The sequence below is a fragment of the Trichosurus vulpecula genome, chromosome 6 (genome assembly GCF_011100635.1).
Source record: "Trichosurus vulpecula isolate mTriVul1 chromosome 6, mTriVul1.pri, whole genome shotgun sequence".
NCBI classification, from domain to species: Eukaryota; Metazoa; Chordata; class Mammalia; order Diprotodontia; family Phalangeridae; genus Trichosurus; species Trichosurus vulpecula.
Window position 1 is genome coordinate 237,103,801 of NC_050578.1, and position 18,783 is coordinate 237,122,583.

General features: G+C 38.6%; 1 pseudogene; it reads right to left on the reverse strand.

Moving 5' to 3' along the window:
* Positions 1-17,400: 17,400 nt before the first annotated feature.
* LOC118854945 lies at positions 17,401-18,323 on the reverse strand (annotated as a pseudogene).
* Between the last annotated feature and the right edge of the window lie 460 nt (positions 18,324-18,783).

The following is an 18,783-nucleotide window of genomic DNA, read 5'->3' on the forward strand; positions in this document are numbered from 1 at the left end:
CACCATTTCAAAGTTTCCTTTTTGCCTGATTTTTTTTCCTTATAGTTATTCTTTACTGGGATAGGCTTTGATGGCAACCTGAAAATAAAGAACCCTCTTTTCGTTAGTACTAGCATTAGTACTAGCATGGCAAATAGAGTGCATATCTTGCTATCCACAGAGCAAGTCCGGGCTTGACTGATTGCTATCCTGATTATGCTCTCTAATGCATTGGGATTTTAGGTGATCATAATGTGAGAGGCAGAGTGACTTAAGGGTACAGTGCAGGACTTGGAGTCAGGAAGATATGTTTAAATTTCACTTCAGGCATATCCTACTTGGGTGACCCAGAGCAAGTCACTTAACCCCTCTGTACCTCTTAGACCAAGCTATGAAGTCATGGACAGGTTGAGAGCTATGATATCAGAGAAAGTTCCTATTTCCTGTCTAATCTAACCCAATCCATATGCATTTATGGCCAAGCACCCACTTGGCTATATCTGTAGAACCCTAGAGCAACTAAGCCAGAGAATGTCAAGTCTTTGAAAATGCACTTTCACAGATAATTGGCTTTATGTAGCCAAAAAGAGAGAAAAAAATCTGGATTACTAGTGCCATTTTTTGATTGAATTGATGAGACATCTTGGCATATTGTGGACTTAGCCCCTTTTTGTGTGTGTATGTGTGTGTGCGTGTGTGTGTGTGTGCGCGCGCATGTGTGTGTGTAAACTTTGCTAATTCAGGGAGGAGTAAATTATAAAATTAAAAATGGGAGGCTGCTAGGTGGTGTAGTATAGAATTGGGCTTGGCATTCACTTCCTGCCTCAGACAATTATTAACTATGTCACCTTCAGCAAGTCATTTGACATCTGTCTGCCTCAATTTTTTCATCTGTTAATTATGGAATAATTCCCAGGGTTGCTGTTAGGACAAAACTAAACATTTGTGAAATGCTTTGCAAACCTTAAAAATACTATAAAATGCTTTCTACATTATTATTCAATTACCAGCAATAATGGTGACATTTAAGAGGCAGTGTAGTGACTATAATATAAACCTTAGAATCAGGAAGACATTAGTTCAATTCTTGCCTCCTCTATGTATGAAGATGTGACCCTGTGAAAGAAACTTAATCTGTTGCTCTAGGCAGTTCCCTATGTGTCAATTGCAGAATATGCAGAATGGTGGCTGAACAGCATTGGTAGAGAAGACTTCCTCACCTAGAAGTGATTTGACCCATGAACTCATAGGTCCAGGAAGAAGAAAGAGAAGGAGGAGAAGGAGAAGAAATAAAAAGAAGATATTTATTTTGAATCATAGCACTTAAATGTTAGACGAGACATGAGAGATCACCTAATTCAACCGTATTATTTTAAAGATGAAGAAACCGAGACCTAAAAAGCTAAAATGGTAGATCCAAGGTTAGAATATCTTGGTCCAATGCTCTTTTTACTGCTTTGTAGTTGCTATACTTTTTGCTCATTACTTCTCAAGTTGTAAGCATTTATATTTTAATTAATATATCAGAGCCAGATTTTAGGTCAGAATTCCAAATAATTCACACTGTCCTTAAGTAGAATGAGCTATCTCTGGACTTATTGGGTTCCCCATTGGTTGAAACTTTTATCTGGATGTCTGGATGGTCATGTTGCCAGGATACTACTTCAAAGGGAGGTCTGGTCAGGTAGGAATTGGAGTAGTTCATCCCTCAGACCACTCAGAGCTTTGGGATTCTGTGTAAAAAATGTGAAAAGAAGAAAAAAAAGGGAAGGGGGAAGGGGAAGAGCAAGGGAAGGAGAGAGGAAAAGGACAGGGAAAGGGAAGGGGAAGAAAAGGGAAAGAAAGAGAAAGGAAGAGGAAAAAAGGAAGGGGGCAAAACTTGTCAAATGCTTGATGTTTTGTCTTAATAGTGGCTATATATATATAGATATATATATATAGATAGATAGATATATATAGATATAGATATATCAATATCTCTACATCTTATATATATACATATACATACACACATAATAAAGTAGAAATAGGGTAATTAATTATTCAGTGTGATCAGTGGGAAAGTAGTCAGAATGGACAGTTTAGCTTCAAATATGGCTCTTTGGGGCTTAATTATCTTGTATCATTATCTACATTGATAATACATTTTTTTTGTAAACCCAATCTATCAATGTGATACTAAGGTTTGTCTTCCTCAGGAGAGAAGATAGCTTTACAATGACTACATCCATATGACTTCTGGAAAAAAATAAAGGGCTAGTTTGAGCCCTAACTCAAAGATCTCTAACTAACATAACTTAAGCCACAAACCTCGAACATATGATCTACCTTTTCTTCTGGGATACTCTGTTACCCTATTGGTCACCATGATTCACCAGAAGTTACGTGAGCCAGGGGATGGGAATGGGGATCCATAATTATATTTTTTAATAGATGAAGGATCTTTTGGGAAATATTTATCAACTCATTTTGGCCATTCCAAGGAGAAAATCATTATGCTTCCCTAACAAAATAAAAGTAAACACTGATTTATCAAATGCATATAGGAAAATGTTCCATGCTTAGTGTCACCAATGAAAAAGGAACAAGAAAAAGAGTTCTACCCCTTAAAGAATTTATATTCTACTGGAAGGACAAACATAAGGAGTTACTGAATGACTTCTCCAGGATGAAATAGGAGCCGAAACTCAGAGCTGGAAGACTCATAGTTGACTGAGATTGACCTATAATTGAACAATGAACAAAGTTTCATTTAACCCTAGCCTGCAGGGCCTATTGTAAGGGAGAACCCATTACTCTCTGAAGCAGTCCATTACACTTTGATTATCTCTAATGGTGATTAAGTTCTTTGATTACATCAAGACTAAATTTGCTTCTTTGCAATTTTTACCAATTGATTCCTGTTCTGTAGATTGTGGCTAAACAAAATAATAATGCCTCACCCACTTGATAGCCTTCTAAATACTTGAAGACATCTCCATACAACTTAATTTTCCAGGGTTTGGTGGGGGAGAAAGACAATGCTAGTTTCCTTCAATGACAAGCTCTCATTCTCCACCACCCTGTTTGCACTCTTCTGGGTGCTTATTAATGTCTTTATGATAATGTGGAACCCAAAAGTTTAGAGGTGTCAAACACATTGCATTAAGGTTCCATTTGACGCACAACATGTCCAACTGCTGCCCAAACAAGAGTAAAATGTAATTGGGAAATATTTAACAAAACAAAGCACAAGATAACATTATACTTTAAAACCAAGTGAATGTACAGCCTGCCGGAATCTGTGGGGATTAATGGCTTGCTTTCTGAGTTTGACAGCATGTTCTAGATGTCATATGACCAGTGAACTAGAGCAAGGACTCCCTGGTCCTGGACCCAATGACTCTCTTTATTCAATTTAAGATTGTATCTACTTTATTACCTGCTATATCACACAGGTAACTCACACTGAGCTCATAGGCCATTACGAAGGGGATTCTTGACCCCCTGGCATCTCTGAATATTTTAAAAACTGATTTGATAACTATTTCAATCTAATTGGTTTTTTTTGGTAACCCACTTCATTTTATTTTAAGCATTAAAATATTATTCTGAGGAGGGGTCCATAAGTATCACTAGATTGCCAAAGAGGGGTCCATGATAAAATATAGGTGAGGAACCCTTACATTAAAACCCATAGAAATGAGATCGAGTTTTCTTCTAGTTCTGAAATTATACATTTCTTTTTTTTTATTTAAATTTATTTATTTGACATATTTAGTTTTCAGCATTGATTTTCACAATAGTTTGAATTACAAATTTTCTCCCCATTTCTACCCTCCCCCCCACTCCAAGATGGCGTAAATTCTGGCTGCCCTGTTCCCCAGTCAGCCCTGCCCTCTATCACCCCCCTCCCCTCTCATCCCCTTTTCCCTTCCTTTCTTGTAGGGCAAGATAAGTTTCTACGCCCCATTGCCTGTGTATCTTATTTTTTAATTGCATGCAAAAACTTTTTTTTTGTTTTTGAACATCTAATTTTGAACCTTTGAGTTCCAAATTCTCTCCCCTCTTCCCTTCCCACCCACCCTCCCTAAGAAGTCGAGCAATTCAACCTAGGCCACATGTGTATCATTATGTATAACCCTTCCACAATACTTATGTTGTGAAAGACTAACTACCTTTTGCTCCTTCCCAACCCATCCCGCTTTATTGAATTTTCTCCCTTGACCCTGTCTCCTTTCCAAAGTGTTTGTTTTTGATTACCTTCACCCCCATCTGCCCTCCCCTCCATCATCCCCCCCTTTTATTTTTTTTTATCTTCCTCCCTCTTCTTTCCTGTGGGGTAAGACACACAACTGAGTATGTATGGTATTCCCTCCTCAGGACAAATCTGATGAGAGCAAGGTTCACTCATTCCCCCCTCACCTGCCCTCTTCCCTCCTCCCACAGAACTGCTTCCTCTTGCCACCTTTATGGGAGATAATCCACCCCATTCTATCTCTCCTTATCTCCCTCTCTCAGTATGTTGCTCTCTCATCCCTTAATTTCATTTTATTTCTTTTAGATATCTTCCCTTCATCTTCAACTCACCCTGTGTCACACATATATATACACATAGTTATATACATACATACACATTCACTTATATATATACATAAACATATATATATATATATATATATATATATATATGCATATTCCCTTCAGCTACCCTAATACTGAGGTCTCATGAATCATCCATGTCCTCTTTCCATGTAGGAATGTAAACAAAACAGTTCAACTTTAGTAAGTCCCTTGCAACTTCTGTTTCTTAATTACCTTTTCATGCTTCTCTTGATTCTTGTGTTTGAAAGTCAAATTTTCCATTCAGTTCTGGTCTTTTCACTGAGAAAGCTTGAAAGTCCTCTATTTTATTGAAAATCCATATTTAGCCTTGGAGCACGATACTCAGTTTTGCTGGGTAGGTGATTCTAGGTTTTAATCCTAGCTCCATTGACCTCCGGAATATTGCATTCTAAGCCCTTCGATCTCTTAATGTAGAAGCTGCCAGATCCTGGGTTATTCTGATTGGGTTTCCACAATACTCAAATTGTTTCTTTCTGGCTGCTTGCAGTATTTTCTCCTTGATCTGGGAGCTCTGGAATTTGGCGACAATATTCCGAGGAGATTTCTTTTTTGGATCTATTTGAGGAGGCGATCGATGGATTCTTTCAATTTCTATTTTGCCCCGTGGCTCTAGAATATCAGGGCAGTTCTCCTTGATAATTTCTTGAAAGATGATATCTAGGCTCTTTTTTTGATCATGGCTTTCAGGTAGTCCAATTATTTTTAAATTATCTCTCCTGGATCTATTTTCCAGGTCAGTGGTTTTTCCAAGGAGATATTTCACATTGTCTTCCATTTTTTCATTCCTTTGGTTCTGTTTTATAATATCCTGATTTCTCATAAAGACACTAGCTTCCACTTGCTCCAATCCAATTTTTAAAGTAGTATTTTCTTCAGTGGTCTTTTGGACCTCCTTTTCCATTTGGCTAATTCTGCCTTTCAAGGCATTCTTCTCCTCATTGGCTTTTTGGAGCTCTTTTGCCATTTGAGTTAATCTGTTTTTTAAGGTGTTGTTTTCTTCAGTGTATTTTTCAGTATTTTTTTGGGTCTCCTTTAGCAAGTCATTGACTTGTTTTTCATGGTTTTCTCGCATCCTTCTCATTTCTCTTCCCAATTTTTCCTCTACTTCTCTAACTTGCTTTTCCAACTCCTTTTTGAGCTCTTCCATGGCCTGGGACCAGTTCATGTTTTTCTTAGAGGTTTCTGTTGTAGGCTCTTTGACTTTATTAATTTCTTCTGTCTGTATGTTTTGGTCTTCTTTGTCAGCAAAGAAAGAATGCAGAGTCTGAGACTGAATCTCGGTGCGTTTTCGCTGCCTGGCCATAATCCCAGCCAACTAACTTGACCTTTGAGTTTTTCAGTGGGGTATGACTGCTTGTAGACTACAGAGTTCTATGTTCCACGTTTGGGGGGGAGGTGCCAGCTCTGCCACACCAGCACTGCTCCTTCCCCAAGGACCCCCAACCCGAACTGGGCTCAGATCTTCCGCAGGCTGTGCACCCCTGCTCTGATCCGCCACTTAATTCCTCCCACCAGGTGGGCCTGGGGCCGGAAGCAGCAGCAGCCATAGCTGCCCCACCTCCGCTGCCCCCGGGGCTGGAAGCCGAACCGCGAACTCCTTCCACTCCCGCAGCTTTTCCCACTAACCTTCTCAGCAGTCTTTGGTGTTTGTGGGTTGAGAAGTCTCGTAACTGCCGCAGCTCACTGAATCAGGGCGCTAGGGCATGCTCTGCCCGGTTGCTGGTCTTGTTGGTCCATGCCGCTCAGGCTGGGCTCTGCTCCACTCCGTTCCCAGCTCCCAGCTCCGTGCAGGATAGACCTCACCCAGAGACCATCCAGGCTGTCCTGGGCTGGAGCCCTGCTTCCCTCTGCTGTTCTGTGGGTTCTGCCGTTCTAGAATTGGTTCAGAGCCATTTTTTATAGGTTTTTGGAGGGGCTCGGCAGGGAGCTCAGGCTGGTCCCTGCTTTCCAGCCAGCATCTTGGCTCCGCCCTGAAATTATACATTTCAATTTATGTATGTACATATGTCTGTGTATATTTATATGCATGTATGTGTGTATATATGTATGTATATATAGTGTACATTATATATATATATATATATATATATATATATATATATATATATATATTCAATTTATATGTTTCAAATTATTTGTTTCTGAGTTTTACCCTTTGCCATTTCCCACTATACTTTGAGTCAAGGTCAAAGACCTCTAGATCAAAGTTCTCTGTGGGCTTTGGGGAATGTGAAACAGACTTTTTTCATCAAACCTTATTCCAACAAAGGGTTTATATTCCAGAAGGTATAAAATGTGTCCTCCTGTGAAATTGAAGGAGGAGAATCAAGTTGATTCTTATATGGAATAGTGAAGATAATGAGAATTTGTTTCAGTACTGTCATCTAGAATGGTGGTGTCAAACTCAAAAAGAAAGAGGAGTAAAGATCCCTGTGCGTTGCATATTGACTTAGGAAACCACATAGCAACACTGTCTCTGATCTATTGTGTTTTCATTTATTTTGTTTTATATTTCCATATTGCATTTTAATCTGGTTCATGTTGCTGGGCTACAAGGCAGGCTGCAGGGCATGTCTGACACCTCTGGTCTACATTGAGTGAAATTTGATCTGAGCGATGCTTCTTAGGAATTCTCTTTATCTCTATTTTAAATGTCCATTTGGAATTTGACCACCCAGTAGAGCCTGATTTTCATGTATTTTGGGATGTTTCAAGGTAGTCCAGTGATCAATGAATCAAGCACTAGAATGATCCAAGTGCTATTTTTTCCCAAAGTTCCATGATACATGACGTGCTTTTATAGACATTTTTAAGAACTATTTTGGGTATCACTTTTGATAGTCAAGCACTAGACACTATTTCATTGTGTTCTATGACAGGGCTTTCATTGAATCAAGTGATTGCTTTTATACCTTTCATTGTTTGAATGTAAATCCAGATTAGTTAAAAATCTTATATAATTTCCAACTGTAACATTACAAAGAACTTTTTTCCCTTTCTGATGAAAACAGTGTCATTTTATTTTTTTTTCTTTATTTAACATCTTTAAAATGCAAATTGGTTTCCAGAAGTTCACAAGGATTTCATATAATACCCATATTTGGAAAAGCATTATAATATCTGTCATCTATGCATAACCCTATTGTATATCCATAGTAAATAGGGGAAAATTAACCAAATTATGCTAGCTAGAAACTACTTTCTACTAAGAATAATACAACTTTTATTATATAAGCTTCTTATTATCTATATGTTATCAAGCTAGCTAAAATAATCCATGGTCATTTTAAAATATAATTCATCATCACATTTTAACATACTTTGATTTCTATGTTAGGACTACTTCTTAAACTCTATTTTCTTTGAAATAATTCTATCTGCAAATTGAATTAGTACCTAATTTGTGATATATTTTTATAGACGTATAGATGTACATATTTGCCTTTTAAGTAGATAGATGATAGACAGACAGATATAGATAGATTGATAGATAGATAGATAGATAGATAGATGGATAGATAGATATCATAAACAAAATCCTTTGCTTTGGTATTCAAAACCCTCCATAAACTAGCCCACTCCTACCTTTCCAGTCTTCTTTCATGTTACTCTTCGCCACACAGTCTTTGATCCAGTGACGCTAGCCTCCTGGTTATTCCATGAACAAAAAAGTCCATCCTTCTGCTCCAGCCACTTTCTCTGTCTCTCATGCCTGGAATATTCTTCCTCCTCATGTCTACATCCTGGCACTTCTGGCTTCCTGTAAATACCAACTAATATCACATATTCTACAAGATGCTTTTCCCAACCCCTCTTGATTGTAGTGCCTTCACTCTATTAACAATTTCCTATTTAGTTTGTATATAGCTTGTTTGAACACATTTGTTTTTTCCCCTCTCCTCATTAGATTGTGAGCTTCTTGTGGGCAAATACTAATTTCTGTCTCTTTTTTTTGTATCCAGCACTAAGAACAGTACCTGGAAGAAGTTAGGCACTTAGTAAACATTGATAGGGACAGAGAGAGAGAGAGAGAGAGACAGACAGAGACAGAGACAGAGAGACAGAGACAGAGAGACAGAGAGAGCCTGGACCTATGATTGTATTGTCATAGGTCCTTCCAAGATAGGAAAATTCCAGTACCAAACCAGGTCAACTTTTTTTTTGAAACTCATAGTCTTATAGGTACTAAGGCACTAAGGGGTTAAGTAGCTTCCTCAGAGAAATACATTCAGTGTAGGTGGACTTGAACCCACATTTTCCTGGTTTGGAGAAATGGTTGTCTATCCAGTATAACAGTGGATCTCACACTTTTTGGTCTGAAGACTTCCTTGCACTCTTAAAAATAATTGAGGGTCTCCCCAAAGAGCTTTTGTTCATGTGAGTTATAGCCATTGGTATTTACCCTATTAGAAATTAAAATGTCTAAGTGTTATGAAGAAAATAAATTTGACTTTATGGCCTTCCTAAAAGATTGTTGAAGACCCCAAAGGGACCCAGACCATGCAGTGAGAAGCGCCACGCTGCATTGTCCCAGGTATGTACTTGTTTCTGTCTCTTTCTCTGCCTCTTATTCTCTACATGCACACATATATGTATTCACATAATGTGTGCATGGATACAACACACACATATGTAATCTTTTTATAAACAGTCATGCACAAGAATATGAACAAACACACACATAAACAGCTAATATGGGTTGTGCATGTGTGTGCATACACATATATCTGTGCATGTATGTAATCATGTATGTGTATATTCTTGTAGTCCTAAAGAACTAACATAGTTCAGTGAATAGAATACAAAATGGAAATTAAGGAAGACTTGCGCTCAAGTAATGTAACTAACACATATTAATTGTGTGACCACAGGTAAATCAGTTAGCTTACGTGAATCTTGAAAAGGAAGACTATAAGTAATATGCTGTCATGATACGATAATTGAAGTTTCACCCACCAACAAAATCAAATATATACACAGGGCAGCTAGGTAGTGCAGTGGGTAGTAGGATGCCAGGCCTGCAGTCAGGATGGCTTATCTTCCTGATAGCCTCAGGCACTTACTATGTGATCCTGGGCAAGTCATCTAAACCTGTTTGCCTCAAATTCATCATCTCTAAAATGAGCTGGAGGAGGAAATGGCAAACCACTTCAGTATCTTTGCCAAGAAAACCCCAAATGGGGTCACAAAGATTTGGACATGACTAAAATGACTGAAAAAAAATTTGTATGTGTATCAGTGTGCCATAGGCATACATGGAGGGAGTACCAGGTGTGCCTGACCACAATGCAGTGCTCATTACTTCTGGTCCTTCCCTTCCCATTAGGGAAAATAAATGGTGCCCAGCTGATGCTACAGGGTGTTGGAAAAATCATAACAGCCTCTCTGTCTACGTGTTTATGATGTGTAAATACTTACATGCTGTGAGCATGCATGCATACATGCTCAATGTCATATGAAGACTGTCTATAAAATGTCACCATATTCAAAGGAGAAAAAAATTGTGTTGCTACATGTCTGGTGTGAATCACAGCAAAAATCATGTTGTTTGAGAACACTGAATAGGTGACTGGACTTTTCACTGAGTGGTTGCCATTGGCAATGAATCATCTTTTTTTCTAAAAATAGTCTTATTTCCATAGTCCACCTTCCTCCAACTTGCAAACCATTTGTATTCAAGAGACTTTGAATATTTTATAAAGAAGCCATACATAACTATGCCCAAAAATGCCTAAGAAGTTTACCTTAATGAATATTTCATTTTTATAGGCTCAGGTACTGTAACTAACACTAATTGCAATCAAGACAAGAATTACTGATTGGCGTCTTGGGACAAGGTGTGCCAGACAAATGGAATGCAAACAAGAGTAACTATTGTTCAAAATGTACTCAGTTACATAGAAAACATTTCCCCTTTAATATGCACAGCTGTAACCTTTGAGCTGATGGATGATGTGCTCAGTCAGATTTTTTCATGTAACATTAACCATCAAATGCAAAACAACATAATACATGAAGAAAAAAAATTCTGTTTTTGTGGGACAAGTTTTAGTTCCTAAGATTACAACAGATTTTAAACAGACATTACCTTAATTTATGTGTTAATTTAGAATTCATATATTTAATTTTAAATGTCACAGCCTTCTGTTTATCAGGACTTGGAAATTTGTAAAATTTCATTTTGGATTTTTTTTCTTTTCTCTAACAGTGCCCCAAGAATATTTTGATTTATCAAGCATTCTAAGAAAGAACGCAAGACTATTCTGTAAAAAGAAGACATTTCTTACATTCCATTATATTTTCTTTCTTTCTTGTTCTTCTTTTGGATATATCTATGGGACCATATTTTATAATGAAGTGAAGATTTGACTGGTGCGTTTTCCACTTGATTTACATAGTTTGCCTTGTAACACACTCATATTGTAGCTCACTATTACAGAGAGCCTCACTTCCATAATTTCATTCGCTCTTCACATTAATTCCATTAAAAAACTAAATTCATTGATCACAGGGTCATAGATAGAGTTTGGCAGTCACCGAGTCCCACCACCTCATTTTACAGTGAAGAAATTGAGGCTGAGAAAAGTTGAGTGACCTGCCTTATTTCACAAATAAGGAAACAGAAGCTCAAGAGAGGCTATCGAATTTGTCCAAGGTCATATAGTATGTGGTGGAGCTCTTCAGTAGTCCAGTTCTCAATTTATTCAACCTCATTGCCTTCCATGAAAATGGTGTCAAATCAACTGACCTTCCAGTACACATGCTTACACACACACACACACAGGGAGGGAGAGAGAGAGAGGGAGAGAGAGAGAGAGAGAGTAAAGAGAGTAAAGAGAGAGAGAGCAAAGAGAGAGAGAGCAGTAAAATCTGATGAACTCAAGCCTAATTTACTTCAAGATCCAAATCTGCCAATGAAATGTCATAGTAATTAACCTGACCAACTCTACCTTGCTTGGTGTTGTATAGCCACAGCCTCTGTATGAATAATCCTGACATAGGAAAGAACTGGACATCCATTAAAATGGACCACAAAATACCTCACAATCTGCTTTAAGGAATTGCTCTGTAATTAGTCTGTTCTCTTGTGAGAAGGATTCTTTTTTGCAATGGTTGAATACCATGGAATGGGCATATGTCTAGGAGCTGGGAAATTCAGGTTCTATTCCTAACTCTATCACTGATGCTCAGTGTGAATTTGCACAAGTTCTTTTGCTTCTCTAGCCTTCAGCTTCCATATTTGTAAAATGAAAGGATTTGACAAGATGAGCTCTAAGGACCCTGGCAGCTCCAGAGGCTTGTTTCTTTCTTTATTTCTTGGATGTCTGCAATGTAAGAATAAGAACACAGAAGCATATGTGGGGATTAGTCTCTGTTTTCTACTTAACATCCAAAAGACTAACAAGTAATAGACACATCCTCTCTCTGGCAATTAGTTTCACTTAATTGGATTTAGATACAATTCTCTTTATCTCCAGGCTATAACTAGCATGGGGTGGTTTTTCCCCAGTAGGTCAAAATTTAGATGGCGCCACCAACATCATCCTGAAGTGTACTTTTCTCCTCTGACTCCTTAGTAGTGTTTGATCCTTAAGCACCATTCATCTCTCTTTTTTATGTCTCTATCTCTGTCTGTCTCTGTGTCTCTCCCTCTCTCTGTCTCTGTCTCTCATGAACACACACACACACACACACACACACATATATACAGACATATATACACGAAAAGCTGGATCTTTTCCTTTTCCCTTTATTCTGTGGATCAGTAACAAATATTCACCTTGATATTCTTCCTTAATGTTCACAAAGAACTTTTATCAGAGTGACATTTTAATTTATCACTTGTAAGTATGGTTATCCTTATTTCCAGATCTGTAAACTTAGGCTCAAAGAGTTGGAGCTGCCCTCTGTGAGAACACAAAGATAACTAGCTTCACAGTACTATTTATGATTTATAATATTGTTACAGACTGCTTGACAAGATTAACGCTCACTCTTCTGATGATACTTGCTTCCCTGGGCTAGGTCAGAAGAGTGAGTGTTAATCTGTCCAATTACCTTCTGCACATGGGATTCTGGGGAAGCCTAGGGTCATCAGATATTTGCTTTTTGGATTCTTGTATTCTCTTCTGCAGGGCAGTGGTATAGATCGAACTTCGTTGATTCCAGCTCCCTATGATAGATGAGCCATAGAGATGTTATGGGAGGACAGTATCAGAAAACATTGGGACTTTCCACTCTTTTCATCCCACATACTGTGATGGATGGGATCAATGAAGCACATAGGCAAGATTCATTTGCCAAAAATAGCATATGCCGCCTGTACTTTTTCAAACTCCTTTGAGATCCAGTGCACACCGATAAAAGCTTTAATGGTTATAAATTCTGATGATGTTCCTAAGATTTAGAGGGAAGCAAAACAAACAAAAGTACCGGGAGGTTTAGGGATTTCAGTGAAACCATCACATGTATGACCCTTATTAACCATTCCTGTTGGAACAAAAAGTCGTCCTTGTGTTTTATGACCTTTCGGCTGAACAAGTGAAACTTAGAACCCGTTATAGAAGGGAGTCTAAAGATGCGTGCTGAAGGGACGAAATGAATTCTAGTGACCTTGAACAAAAACAATAATCCTTATTCTACTTACAACAGCTGAGCTGCCTGATAGGTATATTCAATCTGTGTTGTTTTGGATTGGTTGGTTGGTTTGTTTGTTTAATATTAGGATACCTAGTTTTTTGTTTGTTTGTTTGTTTGTTTTTACAATAGATACCGAACTCAGGAAGAATGAGATCCTCACTCTGCCCCTTGAGGGAAGTACATGGAACATATCCCCCTTTTCCCCAACGTAAAAAAAAATACAAAAAAAAATCATCCTTTGATCTTTCTGCTGCTTTAGTTTATTTCTTGGTCTTATAGGCTTTTTGCTCTTAATGGTGTCATATTAAAATGTCAATTTTTTTTTCTTTTTGGCAGGGCAATTGGGGTTAAGTGACTTGCCCAAGGTCACACAGCTAGTACAAGTGTCAAGTGTCTGAGGCCAGATTTGAACTCAGGTCCTCCTGACTCCAGGGCCAGTGCTCTACTCACTGCACCACCTAGCTGCCCCAAAATGTCAATATTTCTAACAGGAATTCAACTTTTTGTATGGGCTAATACTTTAGTGAATTAGCTGACAGCCCACGGAGAGGAAAACCCTCTGAAAGTGGTATTTAGGATAGGGCTTCGGGAAGGCCAAGAGTGCCGGATTGTCAGAGTAGGTCATTAATGGGAGAAATTATAATAACCAGCATCTATATAGTATCTAAAGTCTACAGTAACTTTACACACATTATTTCATGTCATCCTCCCCGTAGTCCAATGAAGTCAGTCTTACAAGTTTTATTCTCCCCATTTTGCAGATAAGACTCAGACCGAATGACTTGCTCATATTCATACTGTGAATAAATATCTAGTTCAAAATTGGACCTGATCTTTGCTGACTCCCTATCAGAATTTTTTCTGTACAACCTGTAGCAATACTGGAAGGGCACTAAGGAAAAATCTTTCATTGTGCTTCATACATTTGTCTAGGACTGACTTTAGCTGTAAGAATTTAGGGAAGATGAGAGATACAGAACAGGGATCATCCACATCCACATCCTTAGTTCTAATGACATTGTTAAATATGTATTTGGCTGGGTTATTTTTTATCAGGTCATGTACTTAGGATGGGCCATATTCACATATTCATTTATTAAGCACATGCTGTTTGTTAGTCACTACTTGCAAGGCTGGAGAGACAAAAAGCTAATGATATTAAGTACACAAAATATGGTGTTCCATCCATTTTTTAAGATTCTGAGTCCTTTCTGAATCCGCTAAGACTTAGCTGTGATTCTTTCCCCCTCCTCTTTCCTTAAATCCCTTTCAAAGAAAAAATTCTCTAGGGAACTTGTTCAAATCATTATCACATTTCCTGAGGGAGCAAGTGGGTAGTTATCATCACATGTAGCCCTTCATCCTCTCTGTTTTAATCTGCTTTGGACTGAATCACTCAGAGTGAAGAATGAGTTATCAGAAAGTTTGATATTCTCTCCTGGCAGTGGGAGATGACATCTTAGACAGAAGGACATTAGCTTTGGTGTCTGAGGACCTAGCTACCAATGCTTCCTCTGTCACTTACTACCTCTGTGACTTTGGCTAATTCACTTCACCTCAGTTAACTGGGTATCTTTTTATCTTTATTTGCAAGTCTCTTTTAGCTCTAAAGAGATGAAGCTAGATTTTTAATTTATTTATTTTTAGTTTTCAACATTCATTTCCACAAGATTTTGAGGTACAGGTTTTGTCTCCATCTCTCCCCTTTCCCTACCCCAAGATGGCATGCACTCTGATTACCCCTTCCCCCAATTTGCCCTCCCTTCTATCACCCCCCATCTCCATCCCCCTTACTTTCTCGTAGGGCAAGACAGATTTCCATATCCTATTGCCTGTATATCTTATTTCTCAGTTTCATGTAAAAACAAATTTTAATATTTGTTTTTTAAAACTTTCAGTTTCAAATTCTCTCCTTTCTTCACTCCCCACCCACCCTCATTGAGAAGGCAAGCAATTATAGGTTAAATAGGTTATACATGTATATATATATATATATATATATATATATATGTAAATGTATATGTATATATGTAAATGTATATGTATATATGTATGTATATTAAATAGGTTATACATATTTCATTGTACAAAGCACTTCCATAATCATCATGTTGTGAAAGACTAACTGTATTTCCCTCCATCCTGTCTCGCCCCCCCATTTATTCTATTTTCTCCTTTGACCCTGTCCTTTTTCAAAAGTGTTTGATTCTGACTATCCCCTCTGCTAATTTACCCTCCCTTCTATCACCTCCCACCTTATCTCCTTCCCCTTATTTTCCTGTAGGGTAAGATACCCAATTGAATGTGTATGTTATCCTCTCTTTAAACTAAATCTGATTACACTAAGATTCACTCATTCCCTTTTACCTCCCCTATCATCCCTTCCATTATAACAGCTTTTCCTTGCCTCTTTTATGTGAGATAACTTACCCTATTCTATCTCTCTCTCCTTCTCCCAATATATTCCTCTCTCACCCCTTAATATTATTATTTTTTGGATATCATCCCTTCATATTCAATTCACCCTGTGCCCTCTGTCTTTATATATGTATATTCCCTTCAACTACACTAATACTAAGAAAGATCTCATAAGTTAAAAATATCATCTTTCCATGGAGGAATGTAAACAGTTCAACTTTAATAAGTCCCATATGATTTCTCTTTCCTGTTTATCTTTTCATGCTTCTCTTGATTGTTGTATTTGAAAGCCAAATTTTCTATTGAGTTCTGGTCTTTTCATCAAGAATGCTTGAAAGTCCTCTATTTCATTGAAAATTCATATTTTCCCTTGAAGTATTATACTCAATTTTCCTGGGTAGGTGATTCATGGTTTTAATCCTAGCTACATTGACCTCTGGAACATCATATTCCAAACCCTTCAATCCCTTAATGTAGAAGCTGCTAGATCTTGTGGTATCCTGATTGTGTTTCCACAATACTCAAATGGTTTCTTTCTGGCTGCTTGCAATATTTTCTCCTTGACCTGGGAACTCTGGAATTTGGCTACAATATTCCTAGGAGTTTTCTTTTTGGGATCTTTTTCAAGGGGTGATTGGTAGATTTTTTTCCATTCCTATTTTACCCTCTGGTTCTAGAATATCAGGCCAGTTTTCCTTGATAATTTCTTGAAATATGATATCTAGGCTCTTCCTTTGCTAATGGCTTTCAGGTAGTCCAATAATTTTTAAATTATATCTCCTGGATCTATTTTCCAGGTCAGTAGTTTTTCCAATGAGATATTTCACAATGTCTTCTATTTTTTTTCATTCTTTTGCTTCTGTTTTATAATTTCTTGATTTCTCACAAAGTCATTAGCTTCCATTTTCTTCATTCTAATTTTTAAGGAATTATTTCCTTCAGTGATATTTTGGACCTACTTTTCCATTTGGTCAATTCTGCTTTCTAAAGCATTCTTCTCCTCATCGGCCTTTTGCACCTCTTTTGACATTTGATTTAGTCTGTTTTAGAAGGTGTTATTTTTGTCAATATTTTTGGGTCTCCTTTAGCAAGCTGTTGGGTTTTTTTCATGATTTTTTTGTGTCACTCATTTCTCTTCCCAATTTTTCCTCTACTTCTCTTTTTTTGAAAAATAAATAAATCCTTTAATTCATGAAGTGTATGAGAACAAAGTCAAGGGCAGGATGGTAGGCACATTTTGTTGAAAGTCTCACTTCTCCACAAGGTCTGAGAGGCCCCAGGGGCATAAGGGTCAGTCGTTCTGCCGTTGGGTGGAGGGGAGGGATGAAGTTAGAGCCATGGCATTGCTGGGGTGGGAGAAGCTCTACAGAAGCAACAGGTGAAGTAAGGTGCCAAAGAGCAAGGCCCTTGAGAACACTATGGTGTTTGGATACCACTCCTCCTGACCTCAGGAGTGAGTTCCAAGGGGAAGTCTAGGATGGGGACTGGAACACAGCTTTCTTCAAGGAAAACATTCCTAGAAGACACACCCTGATCTGTCTGCCCAAATGTGATCAGGGCAGGGGGGAAGGGGACATATCTGTGCTTTGCCAGGGTAACTCCTTTTCCAGAAACAAACATTTAGACAAACATGAACACTCTTTTCCAACCAAACAAAGCACTATGGGTAGGACCTGTAGAAACCAAATGGGCCATAGAGGCACTCACAACAGGGACTACAGCAAACAAGAGCTGGAAGATATCCCTGCACCTCACAAATCACCCCAGAAGGGAGGCCAGAAAGCAAGGGTAAGAGGCAAAGAAGGTCAAAATGGGACCAGGACTCTGCTTCCTTCCAGGGCCCAGAAGGGGCCTTCGGTGCTGGAGACAGAATGGGTTGTCATCATCTGCCTACATGAAATAGTAGAAAAAGGCCAGAAAAAGAGCAAAACCAAGGAAGAGAAGGAACTGGACCCAAAGGGGCTCCATTCCACCATTCTTCCTGAGCTTAGCTCCAAGGCCTTGGTCAGGTCTAACAGCCTGGTGGGTATCCACCTCCAGAGGGAGGGAGTATCAGGGGAAGCTTGGGGAGGTTGAGAAAAGTGGGGTAGAAGAGGAAAAAGAAGAAGAAACCACTGGGCTGGAAGAAAAGGTTGTGTCAGGGCTTGAGTCAGTGATGGATTGGTAGTGAGAAACACACTGGTAGGCATTTCTGTCCCTGTTGAAGTAGGCTGAGTCATGGTCCATGTTCTCCTCCTGGGTTAAGGGGTAGAGAATATTCTCTCTTATCCACTGGTGCAGGCAGTAGGTAAGTGCCTTGGCACTGTCACTGCTGTAACTTATGGTGGGCATTGGCTCCTGGAGGCTGGTCTTGGCCTTGGCTACTGGAATGGCTGCACTATCAGCTTCCCCATAAGTCTTGTTAGTTGAGTAACTCTCTTCATAGTAATTGTCATAGTAAATGTGTTCCACGTCTTCATCTTCATCCTGTCTGGAACCATAAGCTTCACCCTCAAAATCATCTGGATATTGGTAAGAACTGACAGTCACAGGGGAAAACTTGGTTCTCTGACTTTCATATTCATAGATCTTCTTTTTATTTTCAGTTTTTGTGTTGAACCCATGATGGGCCCATGGGGGATGTTATAGAGTTTGAGCATGCAGACCAGCTCCTGGTCAGAGAGGTAGCAGTAGTCCTCCATTGGGGACACCAGTCAGTACGGAGATCGATGATCACAAATCACCAAGCGAGCAAAACAGCGACGGCAGGCAACAGTCTCCTCTACTTCTCTTAATTGATTTTCCAAATTCTTTTTGAGCTCCTCCATGGCCTGAGACCAATTCATATTTTTCTTGGAGGCTTTTGAGGTAGGATCTTTGACTTTGGTGTCTTCTTCTGGTTGTATGTTTTTATATTCTTTGTCAAAAAAGTAAGATTCTATAGTCTCAGGGATTTTTACACTCTCTGCTCATTTTCACAACCAATTATTTGACTTTTGAGCTCTTTGTCAAGGTATGACTCTACTTCCAGAGTGGAGAGTGCTTTCTCCAAAATTTCAGGGATTTTGCACAGCTGTTTTAAGAGCTACTTGAAAGCACCTGTAAATTTTCAGTTCTTCTGAGGTGGTATGATCCAAAGAGAGGTGTTTTCTCCTCTCCTGA